Below are 23,351 nucleotides of genomic sequence, written 5' to 3'. Positions count from 1 at the left end.
CGATTATGGGTTCAACTTCCATTTTTAAAAATTATTATTAAAGAAAGGGAGCATCTTTTCAAATATAATGACAATGACACTCTACCAATGTGGTCTTCCTTCCAAATACTCATAATCTCTGTATACCCAAAAGGAAAATATCAGAAAAATCCCAATTGAAACATTCTACAAATACCTGAGCCAGTACTTCTCAAAACTGCGAAGTATATGAAAAGCAAGAAAAGTCTGTCACAGCCAAAGGCGCTTAAGCAACATGACCACTAAATGAAATGTGCTCTGCTGGATGGGATCTTAAAACAAAAAAAGTACATTAGGTGAAAACTAAGGAATTCTGAATGAAGCATGCATTTTAGTTAACATGGTAATTGGTTATTGGTTCATTAATTGTAACAGACTACACTAATATAAGATGCCAATAATAGACGAATCTCTGTGTACAGTATATGGGATTCTCTGTAGTATCTTCACAATTTTTTCTGTCATCAGTTGTCCTAAAACAAAAAAGTTCATTCAATAAAATAGTCCTAGAATGCATTTTGTTTTTTACTTCATTTCCACTCTCCTGAGTCTCCCATTCTGAAACCTTTAAAAACATTAGAAGTTCTTCTAATAAATATATTGATCTATCTGAGGTAAAGTATAAAGTGAAGTTTTTGTATCTAACCATGCTTAAGAGAATAAAATAAAATTTTCCCAAAATGCAGTGTAAAAGGTCACTAAATACTCAAAGGTGCTATTTAGAGACTCTGAGAGAGAGATGAAAAGGAACATAGATTGGTAAACTGCCTCACTGCACTGATACTCCATGATTGACTTATTGTGACAAATAGCAGATAAGATTTTTTTAAAAGACCACAGTGCCACAATGACTAGTTTTTCTTCCCTAAGCATTCACAGGTAACACAAGCCAAACTATGTCTTTCTTTTTTCTTTTGAGAAAGAAACATCACTTTTATTTTATTAAGACAAGAGATTAATTTCAGCACAGGGATCTCCATGAATATATTTCCCTTCAAACATTGCCAAGGTCAATGGAATTTTGACTTGTCTGGTGCAATTTTACTGGATACACAGCTTAAGCCTTCCTAAAGCAAACATAATTTACAATCTATCGTTTGCTCTTTAAAGTTCAAGTTGAATATTTTTATTTCTTGTTTAGCCTTTACATGCTCTACTGTTTTTTTTTCTCCTTGCCATATTCCTTGTTTTTTTTTTATGTACCTAAAACTTCAGATTATATCGATTACGATTTTTTTAGTAAGCATTAAAATGAGAAACAAAGATGATTGGATTAAGGCAGTAACTATGTCTGTGCACTGAGCTGCCAAGCATAAACTCAGGTTGATGTTTATTTTAATTAGAGTTATACTGTAATGAAGAAAGTTTTCTGTGTGTATGTGTGGAAAATGGGTAGTTTGGTGGCCTTTGTAGAATGTGTGATTTATGTGACTTATCTGTTTGTATTTTTAAATGGATAGCTTCAAGCAGTATAAAAAGTAGAAATGAAATATGATAATGTGCACAGCTGAAAAATAGAAATATTGAACTTATATATTTTACATTATTTGGCTTCAAACTAAATTTGTAAGCACTAGACATTTATCTTCACATACTCAATCCATTTGAATATACCTTTAAGTGATTTATGATTTGTCTCAATGAAGGGCTCCATTGAAGCTGTTGTTTGCTCCAAATTTCCTGATTCTCATACACCCAGCTAAATAAAAACAGCACTGCATTTTAACATGTAAGAGCCCTGTTGTGTATTTCAAGAGTAACATAACATTGAGGCCATTTGTGCTGGTGTATGAGTAAAGACATATTACTTTATTTTGAACATTACATTTATTTTTAAAATTCTCCTCTGCTTCAGTACAGAGACTTCTTTTCTTTCTTGATGCACAATACAAACATTTCACGGTGGTCCTGTGGAGATGATGGTCTGCAGTAGCATAATTGTGAGATTTTAAAAATGGGAATTTAAGAGATTGAAGGAGAAAATAGTGTTATAGAGGCTAATCACAGAGATAATTTGGCTATCTTATCGTTTCTTTCAACATCTGTTGCTCTTCTTTCCCTAGGTAACAGATTCCTTCAGTTACTTCGGGAAATTGCTCCTCCCTTATGTGATGTGGTCTACAAATGAGGCCTTCAATGTAAGAAACGCAGTAGTAGAATTTTAAGGCAGGTCAATGTGTACCATTCCTTTGGGCATGATTTTTAGTTGATAAAAGGACACTTTACCAAAACTGAGACAGTCAGATTTATTTTAATGAGTTGAAAGGGGCACAGAAAAAGGTGACATCTTCATTCATTTATTGATCGATTGATTTATTGGCCGCTCTGTGCATCATGCGGGATTTTAGTTCCCCGACCAGCGATCGAACCTGTGCCCTCTGCACTGGGAGCATGGAATCTCAACCACTGGACCGCCAGGGAAGTCCCGACATCTTCTTTTAAAGGTTATTGACAGTAAGATATCTTTAAGCCTAGATCTTCTGTTGTTCATTTGTGCCGTCGTGTAGAGATGTCCCAAGAGAATGATCACGTAGCCAAAAGACAGAAATATTCCTGAAGAACATTTTTTTCTTCAGGAAAATTTTGGATGTCTCTATCAAACCTTGCCTAAAGCTATTTACAGCCTGCTCTTTGCAGTTAGATTTTGATTTTGATTCCTGTCAGTTTCATTGAAAAATAACTGACTCATGCCTGGTAGTATGCATACAGGTACTTCTTTGACATGTAGTCCATTTTTGTTTTTGACTAGCATCGCAAATAACAGCTTATGACAATTAGCGTACATAAATTAGGAAAAAGGGCCTACAATGCTTTTGAGTAAAATGACAATATATAAAACATCTCACTAAATAGACAACCCACCTTAACATTTTTGTAAGTCACAGCTATTAGAATAGTCATTTCTAGGATATAGTTCAGTAAGATGATGCCACTTTGTAACAACAGAAACTTTGAAAAAGCAGAATAGTTTCAGGAAAAACCCACCCTCAAAAGTGTACAGATGGTCTCCTCTCAATGCTTTTGTATTGGAAAAACACTAATTAGCCTTTGTGAGAATACAATTAAGGAATTAAAATGTATATATTCCAAATCAGTACAATCTAAATGGGTTGAAGGATTTTGCCATTATTCTGCATTTAGCCCTCTTTGTCATTCAGTAGAATTATGACCCAGTTATTTTGATGTCAAGTTTTAATGTTGTATTTTTATGGCAGGGACTCTATTTCCTTTCACCTGGTACACCTCTGAGTTTCACAATTAGAGAAGAGTATTTACTAAGTTATGATCAAGTTTCCTTAATATGTATGAATTTTTTCCCTCTTATTAATGGAAGAAAACATTGGAATTAGTTTTAGCAGATAGCGTGCCAATCTAATACAGAAATCAGACTCACAGTTTTGAAATTTTGGCAGATTTTGTTTCGTGGAATATTCCGGTGAGTCAAATAATTTCTTTGGTATATAGACTTAATGGTGTTGGAAACTGCAATGCCCTGGCTTGTTTTAAATCAGAATTAAAGATGTGGCAACCTGTCACAACTCCTGTGCACAAAGTACACTATAGTTCTTCACACCCCTTTGAATTCATATCAATCATTTGAAAATAACATTTTTCTCTCGAATGAGCTGTCACTATCAATTTGAATAGTGGCTGTTGAACTGGAATTCATCCAAAATTTCTGCAAGCCATTTGGTTCATTATATTACAAACCAAATGACTTGCAAAACCGTATTTTTTTCACACTGTTTAAAGCAAATGCAATACTCTCTCTTCAAAGATTGCAGTAATAATTTGATACCTTTATTCAAATATCTATTTAGATTTCTCTTTTTCCCTGCTTTATTGGCATTTCTGATTCACGTCTCAATAATCAGCCCAAAGTCTTTTTTTTCTTAGTATCTACTGTGTTTTGATTCAGTGGTACTTTAGCTCTGGTTATGTGTAACCGCCAAATGACAAACAGATCTTTGTGATGCCCTGTTTCTGTTCCTCTTATGAAAGTGTAAATCTCTAGATGCTATACGATAAAGATGGTGTTCAGAGTAAAATAGTATTTGTGAACACATTGGAATAAAAATGTTTTTTCTCATTTTAACACATCCACCATACCTGACATTTCAAAAAATACCTATGATTTAGGATTGTTTTTGTATTGTTATCTGTCACCAAGTGACACAGTATGTTGCATGGGATTGAAAATTGTAAAATCAGCTGCAGTTTTCCTAGAGGAAAACATCTGTTGCTCCCTTCTGCTGGGATTTTGTTTCCATTTTATTCCAGAATTAATACATAAGTTGTTTTTTTTTAACATCTTTATTGGAGTATAATTGCTTTACAGTTGTTAGTTTCTGCTTTATAGCAAAGTGATTCAGCTATACATATACATATATCCCCATATCTCCTCCCTCTTGCGTCTCCCTCCCACCCTCCCTATCCCACCACCCTAGGTGGTCACAAAGCACCGAGCTGATCTCCCTGTGCTATGCGGCTGCTTCCCACTAGCTATCTGTTTTACATTTGGTAGTGTATATATGTCCATGCCACTCTCTCACTTTGTCCCAGCTTACCCTTCCCCCTCCCCATGTCCTCAAGTCCATTCTCTATGTCTGTGTCTTTATTCCTGTCCTGCCCCTAGGTTCTTCAGACCAATTTTTGAAATAACTATTCCATATATATGTATTAGCATATGGTATTTGTTTTTCTCTTTCTGACTTACTTCACTCTGAATGACGGTCTCTATGTCCATCACTTCACTACAAATAACTCAATTTCGCTTCTGTTTATGGCTGAGTAATATTCCATTGTATATATGTGCCACATCTTCTTTATCCATTCATCCTTCGATGACACTTAGGTTACTTTCATATCCTGGCTATTGTAAATAGTGCTGGAATGAACATTGTGGTACATGTCTCTTTTTGAATTATGGTTATTTCAGGGTATATGCCCAGGAGCGGGATTGCTGGGTCCTATGGTAATTCTATTTTTAGTGTTTTAAGGAACCTCCATACTGTTCTCCATAGTGGCTGTATCAATATACATTCCCACCAACAGTGCAAGAGGGTTCTCTTTTCTCCACACCCTCTCCAGCATTTATTGTTTGTAGATTTTTCGATGATGGCCATTCTGACCGGTGTGAAGTGATACCTCATTGTGGTTTTGATTTGCATTTCTCTAATGATTAGTGATGTTGATCATCCTTTCACGTGTTTGTTGGAAATCTGTATATCTTCTTTGGAGAAATGTCTATGTAGGTCTTCTGCCCATTTTTGGATTGGGTTGTTGGTTTTTATTTTTGATATGGAGCTGCATGAGCTCCTTGTAAATTTTGGAGATTAATCCAATTGTCAGTTGCTTCATTTGCAAATATTTTCTCCCATTCTGAGGGTTGTCTTTTTGTCTTGTTTATGGTTTCCTTTGCTGTGCAGAAGCTTTGAAGTTTCATTAGGTCCCATTTGTTTATTTTTGTTTTTACTTCCATTTCTCTAGGAGGTGGGTCAAAAAGCATCTTGCTGTGGTTTATGTCATAGAGTGTTGTGCCTATGTTTTCCTCAAAGGGTTTTAGAGTTTCTGGCCTTACATTTAGGTCTTTAATCCATTTGGAGCTTATTTTTGTGTATGGTGTTAGGGAGTGTTCTAATTACATTCTTTTACATGTAGCTGTCCAGTTTTCCCAGCACCACTTATTGAAGAGGCTGTCTTTTCTCCATTGTATATTCTTGCCTCCTTTATCAAAAATAAAGTGACCATATGTGCATGGGTTTATCTCTGGGCTTTCTATCCTGTTCCATTGATCTATCTTTCTGTTTTTGTGCCAGTACTGTACTGTCTTGATTACTGTAACTTTCTAGTATAGGCTGAAATCAGGGAGCCTGATTCCTCCAGCTCCATTTTTCTTTCTCAAGATTGCTTTGGCTATTCGGGGTCTTTTGTGTTTCCATACAAATTGTGAAATTTTTTGTTCTAGTTCTGTGAAAATTGCCATTGGTAGTTTGATAGGGATTGCATTGATCAGTAGATTGCTTTGGGTAGTATAGTTATTTTCACAATGTTGATTCTTCCAATCCACGAACATGGTATATCTCTCCATCTGTTTGTATCATCTTTAATTTGATTTCTTTTATCAGTTTCTTATAGTATTCTGCATACAGGTCTTTTGTTTCCTTAGGCAGGTTTATTTCTAGGTATTTTATTCTTTTTGTTGTAGTGTTAATTGGGAGTGTTTCCTTAATTTCACTTTCAGATTTTTCATCCTTAGCGTATAGGACTGCAAGAGATTTCTGTGCATTAATTTTGTATCCTGCTGCTTTACCAAATGTATTGACTACCTCTTGTAGTTTCCTGGTTGCATCTTTAGGATTCTCTATGTATAGTATCATGTCATCTGCAAAAAGTGACAGTTTTACTTCTTCTTTTCCAATTTGGATTCCCTTTATTTCTTTTTCTTCTATGATTGCTGTGGCTAAAACTTCGAAAACTGTTTTGAATATTAGTGGTGAGAGTGGGCAACCTTGTCTTGTTCCTGATCTTAGTGGAAATGGTTTAAATTTTTCACCATTGAGAATGATGTTGGCTGTGGGTTTGTCATATATGGCCTTTATTATGTTGAGGAAAGTTCCCTCTATGCCTACTTTCTGGAGGGTTTGCCGAAAGCTTTCTCTGAACCTATTGAGATAAGCAAATGGTTTTTATCCTTCAACTTGTTAATATGGTGTATCACGTTGATTGATTTGCGTATAGTGAAGTAGCCTTGCATTCCTGGAATAAGGCCCACTTGATCATGGTGTATGATCTTTTTAATGTGCTGTTGGATTCGGTTTCCTAGTATTTTGTTGAGCAATTTTGCATCTATGTTCATCAGTGATATTGGTCTGTAGTTTTCTTTTTTTGTGACATCTTTGTCTGGTTTTGGTATCAGGTGATGGTGGCCTCGTAGAATGAGTTTGGGTGTGTTCTTCCTTCTGCCATATTTTGGAAGAGTTTGAGAAGGATAGGTGTTAGCTCTTCTCTAAATGTTTGATAGATTTCACCTGTGAATCCATCTGGTCCTGGGCTTTTGTTTGTTGGAAGATTTTTAATCACAGTTTCAATTTCAGTGCTTGTGATTGGTCTGTTCATATTTTCTATTTCTTCCTGATTCAGTCTTGGCAGGTTGTGCATTTCTAAGAATTTGTCCATTTCTTCCAGGTTGTCCATTTTATTGGCATAGAGTTGCTTGTAATAATCTCTCATGATCCTTTGTATTCCTGCAGTGTCAGTTGTTACTTCTCCTTTTTCATTTCTAATTCTATTTATTTGAGGCTTCTCCCTTTTTTTTCTTGATGAGTCTGGCTAATGGTTTATCCATTTAGTTTATCTTCTGAAAGAACGAAGTTTTAGTTTTATTGATCTTTGCTATCGTTTCCTTCATTCCTGTTTCATTTATTTTGGGTCTGATCTTTATGATTTCTTTCCTTCTGTTAACTTTGGGGTTTTTTTGTTCTTCTTTCTCTAATTGCTTTAGGTGTAACGTTAGGTTGTTTATTTGAGATTTTTCTTGTTTCCTGAGGTAGGATTGTATTGCTATAAACTTCCCTCTTAGAACTGCTTTTGCTGCATCCCATAGGTTTTGGGTCATCGTGTTTTCATTGTCATTTGTTTGCAGGTATTTTTTGGATTCCTCTTTGATTTCTACAGGGATCTTTTGGTTATTTAGTAGTGTGTTGTTTACCCTCCATGTGTTTATATTTTTTACATTTTTTTCCCTGTAATTGATATCTAGTCTCATAGTGCTGTGGTCGGAAAAGATATTTGATACAATTTCAATTTTCATAAATTTACCATGTGATCAAGATGTGATCTTTCCTGGAGAATGTTCCATGACCACTTGAGAAGAAAGTGTATTCTGTTGTTTTTGGATGGAATGTCCTATAAATATCAATTAAGTCCATCCTGTTTAATGTGTCATTTAAAGCTTGTGTTTTCCTTATTTATTTTCATTTTGGTTGATATGTCCATTGGTGAAAGTGGGGTGTTACAGTCCCCTACTATGATTGTGTTACTGTCGTTTTCTCCTTTTATGGCTGTTAGCATTTGCCTTATGTATTGAGGTGCACCTATGTTGGGTGCATAAATATCTACAATTGTTATATCTTCTTCTTGGATTGATCCTTTGATCATTATGTAGTGTCCTTCTTTGTGTCTTCTAATAGTCTGATATGAGTGTTGCTACTCCAGCTTTCTTTTGATTTCCATTTGCATGAATACCTTTTTCCATCCTCTCACTTTCAACCTGTATGTATCCGTAGGTCTGAAGTGGGTCTCTTGTAGACCGTATATATATGGGTCTTGGTTTTGTATCCATTCAGTGAGCCTGTGTCTTTTGGTTGGAGCATTTCATCCAATTACATTCAAGGTAATTATCAATATGTATGTTCCTATTACCAGTTTCTTAATTGTTTTGGGTTTATTACTGTAGGTCTTTTCTTTGTCTTGTGTTTCCTGCCTAGTTAAGTTCCTTTCTCATTTATTGTAAAGCTGGTTGGGTGGTGCTGAATTCTCTTAGCTTTTGCTTGTCTGAAAAGGTTTTAATTTCTCTATCGAACCCGAATGAGATCCTTGCTGGGTAGAGTAATCTTGGTTGTAGGTTTTTCCCTTTCATCACTTTAAATATATCCTGCCACTGCCTTCTGGCCTGCAGAGTTTGTGCTGAACAATCAGCTGTTAACCTTATGGGGATTCCCTTGTATGTTATTGGTTGCTTTACCCTTGCAGTGTTTAATATTTTTTCTTTGTATTTAATTTTTGATAGTTTGATTAATATGTGTCTTGGCATGTTTCTCCTTGGATTTATCCTATATGGGACTCTCTGCACTTCCTGGACTTGATTGACCATTATTTTCCCATATTAGGGAATTTTTCAAATATAGTCTCTTCATATAGTTTCTCAGACCCTTTGTCTTCTGCTTTTGGGACCCATATAGCTGAAATGTTGGTGCATTTAATGTTGTCCCAGAGGTCTCTGAGACTGTCGTCAATTGTTTTCATTGTTTAATCTGCTCTGCGGTAGATATTTCCACTATTTTATCTTGTATGTCACTTATCCTTTCTTCTGCCTCAGTTATTCTGCTATTGATTCCTTCTAGAGAATTTTTAATTGCATTTATTATGTTGTTCATCGTTGTTTGTTTACTCTTTAGGTCTTCTAGGTCCTTGTTAAATGTTTCTTGTATTTTCTTCATTCTATTTCCAAGATTTTGGATCATCTTTACTATCATTACTCTGAATTATTTTTCAAGTAGACTGCTTCTTTCCTCTTCATTTGTTTGGTCTGGTGGGTTTTTACCTTGCTCCTTCGTCTGCTGCATATTTCTCTGTCTTCTCACTGTGTTTACTGACTGTGTTTGGGGTCTCTCTTCTGTAGGCTGCAGGTTCATAGTTCCCGTTGGTTTGGTGTCTGCCCCCAGTGGGTAAGGTGGGTTCAGTGGCTTGTGTAGGCTTCCTGGTGCAGGGGACTGGTGCCTGTGTTCTGGTGGTTGGGGTTGGATCTTGTCTTTCTTGTGGGCAGGGCCATGTCTGGTGGTGTGTTTTGGGGTGTCTGTGAACTTATTATGATTTTAGGCAGCCTCTCTGCTAATGGGTGGGGTTGTGTTCCTGTCTTGCTAGTTGTTTGGCATGGGGTGTCCAGCACTGCAGCTTGCTGGTCATTGAGTGTAACTGGGTCTTAGCATTGAGACGGAGATCTCTGGAAGAGCTCTCTTCAACTGATATTACGTGGGGCCGAGAGGCTCTGGTGGTCCAGTTTCCTGAACTCAGCTCTCCCACCTGAGAGGCTCAGGCCTGACACCTGGCCGGAGCACCAAGACCCTGTCAGCCCCACGGCTCAGAAGAAAAGGGAGAAAATGAAAGAAAGAAAAAATAAGTAAATAAAGTTATTAAAATAAAGAATTAAAAAATATTATTAAAATTAAAAAAATAAATCAAAAAATTATAAAACAAAAAGAAGAGAGCAACGAAACCAATGAACAACTCCACCAATGATAATAAGCGCTAAAAGCTAAACTAAGATAACCACATAAATCAGAAACTAGTCAGTCGCATACAGCAAACCCCAAGCCTACAGTTGCTACCAAAGTCCACCTTCTCAATTTTGGGATGATTCGTTGTCTACTCAGGTATTCCACAGATGCAGGGTACATCAAGTTGATTGTGGAGATTTAATCAGCTGCTCCTGAGGCTGCTGGGAGAGATTTCCCTTTCTCTTCTTTGTTTGCACAGCTCCTGGGGTTCTGCCTTGGACCTGGCCCTGCCTCTGCATGTAAGTCGCCCTCTGGTGTCTTTTGGGAAGTCTGAGGTCTTCTGCCAGCGTTCAGTAGGTGTTGTGTAGGAGTTGTTCCACACGTAGATGCATTTTTGATGTATTTGTGGGGAGGAAGGTGATTTCCACATCTTACTCCTCTGCCTTCTTGAAGGTTCATCCAATAGATAAGTTTTTATTTTTCAGGAGGAGAATAGTTTATTTTACCAACCACAGGGTTTTCAATTTGTATAATCTATCAATTCCAATTAAGTTTTTGTAATAAAATTTTATGCAAATAAACTCTAATAACTCCTGTGTAAGGCATATTTGTAGAAGATTATTAGAAAAGAAATCAAAGAAACGTGACAGAAAATACATTTCACAATTTGTGGCGAAGATTAATATCTAACACCTGGAACGTATTATTTATGTGGAATGTAGTCCTGATTGGGACATTCAATTCTAAGTCCTAGATCTCAGTTTGAACAGAAGTTATTATCTCTCTAGGCATAAGCTACTTCACCCAGAAAATGGGACTAAAACACCAAACTGCCTTTATCACTGGGGTGCCCCAAAGGCAAAACAATAACAAATACAAAAGAGTTTGAGGTATTGGAAGTGTCACAATTCAGGAAGTGTAGATAAATCACCTGTTATAGTGATGCTGGAAAATCCAGTTTAATTTTACCTACATTTTCTCATGTCTGAAATCATCTCAAGGTACACTTTCTTTCTTCTATATTTTGACATATTCTGAAACTTAAATAATTTATGTTTCCCTAGCCAATCAATAAATTTTTTGTAGCATCTCTTCTACTTCTTCTGTTTAGCCCCAGGAAATCTGCATTTTCACATGACAAAATTTTCACAGTCTTGAACATTTACAGTTATTTAATAGTTTCCCTGTTGTTCCTTGGTGATAACTTCCCTTTCAGTCAGGGACAGTATGCATCCCACTCCCATAACTAATTATAGAAATGGTCTTATGGGTCATCATATTACTACTACCTCACTTTTATTTGCAAATTATCGATCTACCACTACCATTAAAGTTGCTAAATCGGAAGTTCATGCATGCCTCTGTAATCTCATTGCCATTATTTATTTATGCCCAGGAAGTCTTTAGCAGTTTGGGACCTTGCTTAGTTTCTTTGTATGTAGATATGTTTTGTCATATATCTTAGCAACTTCTGATTTCTTATTGATGACTTATTTCTCTTCTAAATTTTGCTAAATATATTTTGTAAATCTTCAAACTCCAGTGAATTTCATCTTTATTAGTTTTCAGTCATCTGCAAGAACAATTAAGACTTTGATCACATCACCCGGAGCTATGCTTTGATTCTAAGATTTTAAACTCTGACATTCACTGTCATACCAGACAGCCTGGTTATTGTAAGCTCCATATCCAAAATCTGCGTAGAATGGTCTTTCTCCTTCATTCTTAGCCAAAGTGTGTAAACCACCAGCCTATTTTATCAAGGCTTATGTAGCATAATAGTTGTTTTATCTTTCTTTGACTCTATGGTAGACCATTTAAAAGTACATTATATTCTGGTTTTTAAATGTTTTATTCATTTTTTTAGTTTTATATTTTTACTTTTAGCTTTGTTGAAGTATAATTGACATATACAGTTTCAAGGTATTTAAAGTGTACATCATGATGATTTGATACACGTATACATTGTGAAAGGATTTCACCATATAATTAACATATCTATCACCTCACATTGTATGTTTTCATTTTTGGTGAGAATATTGATTCTCTCTAACGTCTTAGCAATTTCAGTTACACAATACAGTGTTATAAACTATAGTCATCAGGTTTTACGTTAGTTCCTCAAACTTACTCATCTGATAGCTGAAAGTTTGTACCCTTTTACCAACATCTCCTATTTCTCCCACCTTTCAATCCCAGGCCACCACTTTTCCATTCTCTGTTGCTGTGAGTTTGAGTTCTGTTTTCTTTTGTTTTTTAGACTCCACATATAAGTGAATAGTACAACGTTTGTCTTTCTCTGTCTCACTTATCTCACTTAGAGTAATGCCCCCAAGTTTCAAATTTGTGCTTACCAAAGTGGAAAGGGAAGGGTGTGGGGATAGATTAGGGGGATGGGATTAACAGATGCAGACTATTATATTTAAAATAGATAAGCAGCAAGGATTTACTGTATAGAACACGGAATTATACCCCTTATCTTGTAATAACCTGCAATGGAACAGAATCTGCAAAAATACGGAAGCACTATGCTATACACCTGAAACTAACACAATATTGTAAATAAGCTATACTGCAATTAAAAAACCCCTCTATTTTGCACATTGGCGCATGGTAGGCCCACAGTAAATATTTGTTAAATGCCTGTTGCTGTGTAGAGCTCCACCAAGCAGAAACCATAAGGCCCAGTAGGTGAAATACATGCTCTGATGCAAACTATACTTGATTTTTTAAAATATGAATTAAAATTGGAAAGAATAGATTCCATTCAAATGATTTGGGAATCTGCAGTAATAATTACCAATTAAATGAGGGAGGCCAGCGTATTCATTCATTTGTTCATTCAGTCAGTCAACAAATATTTGTTGAGAGCTTGCTCTTGCCACACATAGCACTTCCCCTGCTGCTTTATTATTTTTTAAAAAACATATTTAACTAGGAGGTTTAGCAGGATTTAAAACCCTTATATATCAAGAAACAGGTTTTCTGCAATTCGAGTTTCTTGAAACAACTTTGCATTAATCCATAAAACCAATCCATTATTTCAAGGCTATTTTATTTGGATGCCAATAAGACATATCCCAGGTGAAGAATATTGGCCATGGGGGGTAAACTGTGAGGAATTAAAGTGATCGTACAAATGTAGCCAACGGCCATGGCAAAAGGGTTATTTTAGTGCTTTAATTACCATTTAGATGACTCAACTCAAATTAGACTGGTCAGGATTGCTCAGAATCCACAGATCATTTCTAGCCAGTTCTTAGAGAATGCAGAATGTAGACCTAAGATAAATTAACTGGATTAATAAGCATTTCCTGGAGATGGGCTCACAGGTAAATCAGCAGAGGCCATTTACTAGACTGTTACTGAGGTGCTGAGTTAAGAATGGGCTAGTAATGAACATATGTAAATATTTCACTTCCTTTTTTAGTCATGGGATATATATATATATATATATATATATTTTTTTTTTTTTTTTTTTTGCGGTACGCGGGCCTCCCACTGTTGTGGCCTCTCCCGTTGCGGAGCACAGGCTCCGGACGCGCAGGCTCAGCGGCCATGGCTCACGGGCCCAGCCACTCCGCGGCATGTGAGATCTTCCCGGACCGGGGCACGAACCCGCGTCCCCTGCATTGGCAGGCGGACTCTCAACCACTGCGCCACCAGGGAAGCCCGGATATATTTTATTATGAAAAATATTTAATATGTTGAAATGTGTTTGATATTCAATTTTAGTGTATTTCCAAAATTTAACATCTATTATGTATGCAAAATTTTTTGTGAATGCAGTATTTTTGTACTGTTGCTATTTGAACTCTAATATTCCGGAGGTCTCATTTCATCTTATCAGGATGTTCCAATTGTGGAAATCTGAAGAATTAAGAATGAGTTTTTGATTAGTTTGCTTGTTCTTTATATGTAATATCATATTCCACTAAAACGTAATACTTGGGCTTAAAAATATCAATCAAATAAAATGTAGAGTCAAACTATAGCAAGAATAATAAAAAGCAATACTTTTTAGGCAGTCTGTACTGTCAGAAAAAGCAGAAAATTAAAGCTAGAAGAATTTAGTACGCATGCAGCTGACCATACACTCAACTTAGGAAGATCCACATGATCACAACCCTGTCATTTAATAACCGCCTTCCGTTTCTCCCACCCCACATCCAAGCAGAAAATATGAACTTTACTTTGAGAAATAAGATCCAATTAAAAATTCACATTATACCCCAATGTCTGTTATTGTGAGACGGGATAGTACTATCAGGGGTTTACTGTATTTTAAGTTGTTTCTAAAACTCATAAAGTGAAGTCTGATTTAATATCACCGAAAAAAAGTGTTTGCTTTAACATTTCTTTGTTTATTTCTTTACTGTCAAATGCATATTTTCTCAAGCATTTGGTTTTGACCTTTGATGACTTTTGGATTATAGTAATGAATTTGTGTAGTCTATTTAATTTTAGTTGAAAATTTAAAATTATATCTGTAATCATAGGCCCTGTATAGATTTAATATCTCTGCTTTGTAGTTCATCTTGATAATTTATTTGTTATTTTAACTCGAAGAGATTAGGATAAATACAGTGTGTTCAGTTGTTCTCACAGATTTTATTTTCTGAGGGGAAGAATTATGTAAACCTCAAAAGATTCTTCTTGAACAGCAGAATCCTATGGGTTTTGCAGGAGTGTCAAAGAAGGAACCTGAAATGTATTTTCCAAAGTATTGTGGATTTACATTAAATATTTTAAATTACTCCATATAAAAATGCACTTCTATATATTTCTGTCTTCCATAATATGCATTTATTTATTGCTTTCAGAATGACTCTTTTGACTTCTCACTTATTGCTATACTGCCAAATATATATATTACTTAATAAGGGAAGAAAATAAAAGTAAGATTTAAACTGCCCTATGTTTTTTCAAAGACTACATTTTTATGGCCATGTAGAGTTCTTTAACTTCTTGTTTTTTGCTGTCCTTGCCAAATATTTTCCCAAGCCACAGATGTCAGTTCCTACTCATCTGCTGCTCTGTTTCTTACTGATACCCTGCAGATTACATGGGTTGTTTTCCAGCTCAAATTGGATCATTTGAGTAAGAAAGGAACTTTAAAATCTGTTGCCATTTTCTTTAGCTTCTTTTTACCTCCTTCCCACACAATTTTATTCCTTAGTAAATAGTCATTTTTTTATTTCAAGTTTTAATGTTGGACTGTTCAAATATGTGTAGGCCTTGGTTTGGCTTTTGAAAATTCTCAAAAATACAAGCAATTCTCTTTTCAACGATAATTTAAAATAGGGAATTGTACATGTCAAAGACTTAAAAGTGCCAGTAAATTATGTAGATATTTAAAGCAATAGACACAATTTTATAAAAATAACAAAAGAGTAATTTATTAAAATGTATTTGAATAGCATTTTGCTTGTATTCATCAAATTAATATTATTTTTCAATTATTTAAGTATAGTTTAAGCTAAACACTGTATTTTTTGGTAAAGGAAAATCTAAAAAATATATTCTCAACATTTTAGAGTACTTTAGACAGTTGATCTTTTGCAATTATGAATATTTAATTTTGACAAAAAGCTAATGATTTTGAAACCATCCTCATTCAGTCAGTGACATCTCTTGGTGGCATTTTAAAGTATGCAAGAATCTATTACCACTTTCCCATGTCTTCTGAATACACTATCTTCCATCTTCAGTAGCATCATAGCTTAACAAGTTGAGGGATCCAGTATCTTCATGCTTACCCCAAGTCTTATTTTTAGAAAAATACATATAATTAATTAATGAGAGCCAAGGTTTGAAATTTTACTGTATATATATGTCACTTCAGAGCTTGTTTAATATCCACTTTCAGTCTCTACCAGTAGAAATAAGCCATATGTCTAGAAGTGTTTAAATAATTAGCACGCATGGAAATTCTTATTCTAGAAATCCTTTGACCACATTTTAGGAACCTTATACAAAAGAATAGGTGATTCATTACAGCATAAAGTATTTCCCCACCCATAAGCATTTTTATTTTGCTGTATTATAAGTAAAGGGAATTAGTCATTTATTAATGGATTGAGAATAAAAATAATTAATGGATTGAGAATAAAAATAATGAGGAGAAAAAGGATTATTTTTTTTCTGGGAAATCCTTAAATTATATCATATTAATACTCTTACATTGTTGCTACATACTATGCCAGTGTTCTCTGAAAAAAAATTTAGTTAAAAAAATAGTATCTTGGTTTACTGGTCTATGAAACAAAACAATGCAGAAGCAAGTTTGCAAAACAACATAATCATTATAGGCACAGGTTTTGGAGCCACTACCGAGGGTCAAGTCTTAGCTCTTCAGTGTACTCAGTGACTTAAGCTATCTGTGCTCTGGGTAACAAATCCATAAAATTCTTTTAAAAAAGTCAGTGCTTCATAAAGTTACTATGGGTTAAACATCTAAAACATTCATAAGAATGCATCGTATATCATGTTTGCTTATTAGATGACTTATTACCTGTTATTTTGGTGATTAAGTCAGTTGTTACTTAGTATATTTTCTTTATTTTCACTAAGGTGGCAATGAAATATGTTGATGTTTTGTGCTATTTAACACAATAAGGGTTTATAGAAAAATTCCCTTCCTTTTAAACAGTTTAACAGAGATGTTCTTTGATGTTTGTAAGAAAATCCATCTGTATTATTTTTGCAAATCCCAAGGTATATATAGAAATAGAACAATAATGTACTGTTGGAATATAAACAGTCTGAAAGTTCCCAGCACACACCTACACTCACAAAAAACTTCTAAGAAATTAATCATACAATAGATGTACACAAAATTAGATATCCCATTAAATTCCTGCTATGCTTTAATGGCTTTAAAAGTTTAAAGATGTTGTATGTAATTAGGGAATTATAATGTATTATGGCTTAATTCCATGCAATTATTTTACCTTAAAGCTTTGTCAAATCATATTATGTTCATTGTATATTTACTTATAATAATGACTTCTTAACTTGCTTCATATAAAGCTTATAAATATGTATATATATGTGTGTGTGTGTATATGTATACATATATGTATATGTTATTTGAGCATCTGTCTTTAGCAATATCATTTAAATCTTGATATTCTATATTCTTTGGTTACAGATGGCTGAAAAGCTGAATTGTCCACGTCGACCATTTCAGTTTCTTGGTCATTGTTCTATCATGTACCATCCTTGGGGCTCCTATGCCTCCTTTATTTTGTTTCCGACAGTCTTAGGTAAATTGGAGTGTTCCTATTCCCATCTGCTCATTCCTTTACTGTCATAACTGTCCCATTTTGTATTGGAAATTGGTCTTCTTTGAGACTTAAATATTGTTTTATGTTGTTTATGGTATCTATTTTCTATATGAAAACTAAGATTTATGATGCCCTGGACAGACCACTTGGTTTCAGTCTTTCAAAGAAAAATGTTACATTAAAGTCAGTGTTGGTAACCCTGCAGTGTATCAGAACACTTTATGAAATACTAACTATGCCAGAAAGAGAGATAACAGCATGCTAACTGGAGCTGAAAGTATTGTATGTGATATTATGATTATTCACAACATTTCTTAAATTTTTTTTTTCTAAGACACTGTTTAATGCTAGACCTTCCCTAGAACTAACTCCCTCCCTCACATCAGTTCTTGAAGTATTCTTGTGTATTACTACATAGAAAGTGATGAATTACCTCAAGGGAATTCATCTGTTGTCTTGTAGAAGAAGGATCTTTTAGGATAACTGTGAAGCATTAGTAAATTCCACAGGATGCTATATAAATTGCACTTCCATTCAAAGCAAAAATAACCATTATTTCTAAGGTTTCTCTTCAGTGGATTATTTTTATGTTATTTTCCTGAACTCCAACTAGAGTAGCTCATGAAGAGCCCATACTAAGTTGATCTATTTAAGGTCAACATGTGAATGTTGTCATTTTAATCAGTATATGTGATTCAATCTCCATTTCCTTTTTTTTTCTTCTTCTTTTAATACTTAAAACAGATGATGTTAAGGTCAAGCAGGATCAGCCTTGGACAGTATCATTTTATAAGAAGTGTTGTATTTGAGAATTATAACTGTTCTTTCCAAGCCTGGATGACCTCACTACTACTCCACGTGTATCTTTTTTGCAAAATTTGTCAATGATCTTCATGTTGATAATGCAATTTTTTCATTTCTCACTTTATCTCAGAACCATTGTATTCAGTTAATTGGATTCTCCCTCTTCAAAATGTTGCTTCCTTAACTTCTGTGACACCACTTTCCTGCTGTTGGTTGCCTATCAAAAGCAATATCTTTTTTTTTTTTTTGGCTAACAAAGCTTCAAATTTATGAAAATGAATACCATTCCCATTCTACTTACTTAGGGGAAATATTTGCTACCCTATGCCAACATAAAGAACTTTGGATGATCTAACAGACCACTGTGGTCTCATTCTCCTTGCTAACAGGATGTACATATGTGCCAGTTATGCCCTCTGGAACCTGAGAGAAGGTATGCTTATTGGCTTCTGGGAAAGGTTTTTCTTACCAATACAAATACTTGCTTGCTTAGAGGGAAACATCCCTTTTCTTTGCAGAGTGTCATCCTGTCTTCATGCAATGCTTAGAATTACTGAAGCCATCTCATGACCATGAGAGAAGGTAATATCAATAACTGGACCTGCCAGAATAGAAGGAACCCAGTTCTTTTATGGCACTGCTGAGTAACTGAATCAAGAAACCTTGAAATCTTCCTATTTGCTTATTTGCTCATTACTTAACCCACATATACTTCTGGTATTTCAGTGGAAGGCATTCTAAATCATACATCTGGGTTTGGGGTACATTTTTTATATGGACAATCAGAGAATGAATTACTTGAGGACATGAGATGTCTGGGCAGTTCTAAAGCCCCATTTGAGGTGTGACACTCTCATTGCCTGTCAACAGCTTAACAGCAGTCACAGAGAACACCAACAGTTGGCTTCATCGAAGATTGTATATTTTTTCCTGATATATGTTGTAAAGTATTTTAGAAATGATTTGTAGTGTAATTTCAGAGCAGTGGAGATTCAAAACATAGAGAGTCAGCAGATTGCAAGTAACATTGCTGTCAAGTATGAGACAGTAGAAATAATTGAGGAAGAAAGATGAATAGGGCATTGTATTCAGAGTGTTGAATGGCTGACATTTTGGTGGTATCAGTGTCCATAGCATGATGATGATATTGTATGACTGAAGTAGATTGGGAAAGAAAATTACTGAATAGTAGTTTGAGAAGCAGAGAGACTAACTTACTGGATGGGTATTCTACAGTGATTTTTAAGCTATCAAAGTATATTACACTACATATTGTATAGAGAAAGTAAGTAAGCCAAGAGCCAAAGTCACAATTTCTAAAGAAAAGTATCCAGAAGTTTTTAAAAGTTCATTTATTTAAAAACTTTTATTGAGCATCTACTATGTGCTAAGTGCTGTTCTCGGTACTTGCACTAACAAAAAAGAAAAAAACATATGTACTCATGGGGTTCCTATTCTAACAAGAGGATACAGAGATTAATTGAAAAATTATACAGTACTGAGTTAAAGAAACACATTTTGGTAAAAGTATAAAATAAAAGAATACGAGATGATCAAGGAGGTCAAGGAGATTTCTCTAAGGAAGAAATATTTGATCTGAGAACTGAGGATGAGGAATTAAAAGATTTTTAAAAAGGCAAGAGTTGGAGTTTGGCAGGAGAGTCCTCAGCAGAAACAAAATCATCAAAAAAAGATATGTGTAAGACTGTAATATGACATAATTCATGAACAAAGATAATACTGTTATATTTGAAACATAGAGAGGTGAAGGGAGAGCAAGAAAGAATGTACTAAACCTACAGAGTTGAAAAGCCAGGCAGTGGTTGCTCATACAGTATGATGAAAGTCGTATAAAAGATAGGACATCAATCATAATATTGCAAAAGAAAATGCAAGTTATTGAAACGCTTAAAAAAGGATGTGACAATAGTTTTAAAATATTAAATAATTACTACAGTAGTAACTATTGTTGGAAGTTTTGTCTGAATAATATTAGTTTCAGTGTGGAAGAGGCATTTACAATGGAATTAACATTGGGAAGTATATCAGTTATTAGCATGTTCAGCTGGTGGTCATATAAAGAACACAATAAATATAGCTTGAAATGATAGAAGGTTATTTCTCTCTTATATAAACAGTAAGTTCAGGATGCCAGTTTTCAGGACTAAGTGCCTTTTATGTTACTGTCTAGACCTTTCATCATTCTGTATCAGTCTCCAAATGGCTGCACCAGCACAAACGCCAACCAGTAGTCTAACCAGTTGGAAAGAGAGAAGGAAAGTAGAAGAATATGCCATTTTCTTTAACACCTTCCTAAAAGGTACACACACCCCTTCTTTTTGCATCTCATTGGCCGGAATTTAGTCACATAGCTTCAAGGGAGCCTATAAATACAGACTTTATCTTTTGCCCAATAAATGAGGAAAAAGGGAAGAATGAATATTATGGTCAACTACCTGTTTTGACTTAGGATGTGAGGTTGACATTAATCTAATTTCCAGCCCTGAGATTCATGGACTGTGGGAAAGTAAGCAGTCTTAACATATTTACAGGCTGTTATCACAGCTCTCCTGATGTTCAACACATATTATACTCTACTAACCAAAACAATAGTTGCATCATATCATTTTATAAGTGTAAATTGAATTTGACATAAGGAAGAAATGAATGTTATCTTTATGTATCTGAAAGGAAAATGTCTTGTCCTTAGTTTAGTGGCTGATTTAGTCAGGGATCTGCAGGAATCATGCAACTATATGTATCCACAGTCATCTCTGTAAGATTACTTTCGAAAAATAAGGGCTGTGTTCAAGAATAATCCACCGGCTCAAGAAATAATGAGCTAGTGTTTGTGAATTAGACTCTCAATTTTTGGGGGTATTGAATTATAGTTTTCTATGTTAGCAAGCATGATTTAGAAATGTGGTTTGGAACTCTCAAATTTTTATTTTAAAAACTACAGAGAGATACATTCAAGCACACTATAATTAAATATATAAAGAATCAGAAAAATGCTTAAGTAACCCACATGAAGACAAGTAAAAAGAAACAGGGACAACAAGCAGAGGAAACAAATTAAAAAAATAAAATGGCAGAGTTCTAACATCTCAATAATTAATGTAAGTGGTCTAATTATAGTAGTCAAAAAATAACGATGGGTAGAGTGGATTAGAAAACATGACCCAGGGCTTCCCTGGTGGCGCAGTGGTTGAGAGTCCGCCTGCCGATGCAGGGGACACGGGTTCGTGCCCCGGTCTGGGAAGATCCCACATGCCGCGGAGCGGCTGGGCCCATGAGCCATGGCCTCTGAGCCTGCGCATCCGGAGCCTGTGCTCCACAGCGGGAGAGGCCACAACAGTGAGAGACCCGCGTACCGCAAAAAAGAAAAGACATGACCCAACTATATGTTGTTTATAAGAAACTTACATCAAATTCAAATTCATTGACATAGGTATAATATGTTGAAAGTAAAAAACAAACAAAAAAACCCTGCTAGACAGAAAATCAGCAAATATTTAGAAGATTTGGACAACACAATCACCCAACAGAATCTAAGTGACTTATCTATAGAGCGCTCCTCCAAACAAAATGTAAACATTTCTTTAAGCACTATGGAATATTCATCAATATAGACTATAGCTTGGGCCAGAAAAGAAACTTCTACAAATGTCAAAGAACTGAAATTATATAGAGGATATTCTTTGACCTATTATAGCTGCTTTAATCATAATAGCCCACACTGGAAACAAACCAGGTGTCTTTTAATGGATAAATGTTTAATTGGTACATCTATACCATGGAATAACTACCCAGGTAAAATGGAATAAACTACTGACAGAGTCAACAACTTAGATTAATCTCAAAGAAAAAAACTTACAAAATTTTGGATATGGAGAACAGATTAATGATTACCATGGGTTAGGGCATGGTGGTAGTGATGAGAATTTAAGAAGGTTGGGTGTGATTATAAAAGGGCAAAATGAGGAAGCCTTGTGGTGATGTAACAGTTCTGTATCTTGACTGATGAAACTCAGTGATAGGGAACTCTAAATCTGGAACTTAATGGCATCATTAAAAAATCTACCGTATTTTCTCTCCATTTACCACATTTGTTATATGAGTTTTTATGTGAGCCTAATTTCCCTGATGGTAACAAGAGGTATGTAGCATTACAGTATATTACAGCTAAAAATAAAAATGTCCAGAGGACATAGAGATTATCGTATTCTTGTAGATCTTTCTTTGAAGTGAGGACATTTTTCCTAGGAACTTACTTATGCCTACTTGTAGCCCACCCCATTATCAGCTGGCTTCCTTTAATTCTTCATTGTCATTTCTTTATTTTTAACTGCTCAAGTCTCAAACAATTACTGTTAATGGAAATTACATCATCAGAATTGCTGAGACAAATTTAGACAAATCCCAAGCTCTTCTCTCTCCATGTTGTGAAGGCCCTGGGGTCAAACTCCCTGAGGAGTAGGATGGCCTTTCCTGAGTCTTCTAGGCTGCGTCCTGTGCATCAAGGCTAATGAGTACAGCATGTCATCACTGTAATGGACATGCATGCTATCCGGGGGCAAGACAGAGTTTTACATAAAGTTCCAGGTGTGGAAATATTTATCTGGACCATTTTATTTATGCATGTAGAAATACTTGACCATCATCAAAGTTCCAAATGTTATCTTTTCCTTTTTTTTTTTTTTTTTTTGCTAAAGAATGGTATACTTGGTTGAGTGACTCCAGACACTTTGTAGGTATTCTTTCTTACTGGGGATGTGGGAAAGAGGCCTTTGCTTCCTCACTGCATGGATGTAAATGAACCATTTAAGCAAAATTTAGGCCACAGCAAAGCCTTGTCTCCAAGTAACTTGATTGCTTATCTGGTCACTTACATTTTCAAGTTTCAGCATTTAAGACCCTGATTAACATTAAACATTTTGTTATTTTGAAACTTTTTTTTTTTTTTGCGGTACGGGGGCCTCTCACTGCTGTGGCCTCTCCCGTTGCGGAGCACAGGCTCCGGACTTGCAGGCGCAGCGGCCACGGCTCGCGGGCCCAGCCGCTCCGCGGCATGTGGGATCCTCCCAGACCGGGGCACGAACCCGTGTCCCCTGCATCGGCAGGCGTACTCAACCCCTGCGCCACCAGGGAAGCCCTATTTTGAAACTTTTGAGGGCAAAAGTCTCTATCTCTTTTCTATTCAGACAATCCAAATTAGGCATTCACTTTCAATTTAGAAAAA

The 23,351-nt window shown here is 35.4% G+C and overlaps 1 long non-coding RNA gene across 2 annotated transcripts; it reads left to right on the top strand.

Moving 5' to 3' along the window:
- The first annotated feature begins 10,062 nt into the window (after positions 1 to 10,062).
- Positions 10,063 to 18,691, top strand: LOC125962815 (uncharacterized). Of its 2 annotated transcripts, none has more exons than XR_007474566.1 (3): positions 10,063 to 10,315; positions 18,499 to 18,542; positions 18,628 to 18,691. It is a non-coding gene; the product is annotated as an uncharacterized LOC125962815 (long non-coding RNA). The 2 variants fall into 2 exon arrangements; XR_007474567.1 differs by having other exon boundaries at positions 10,274 to 10,315; positions 18,415 to 18,542; positions 18,628 to 18,668.
- Positions 18,692 to 23,351: the final 4,660 nt, after the last annotated feature.

The sequence above is a fragment of the Orcinus orca genome, chromosome 21 (genome assembly GCF_937001465.1).
Source record: "Orcinus orca chromosome 21, mOrcOrc1.1, whole genome shotgun sequence".
Classification (NCBI taxonomy): domain Eukaryota; kingdom Metazoa; phylum Chordata; class Mammalia; order Artiodactyla; family Delphinidae; genus Orcinus; species Orcinus orca.
This window is presented reverse-complemented; position numbering and strand designations above follow the sequence as displayed.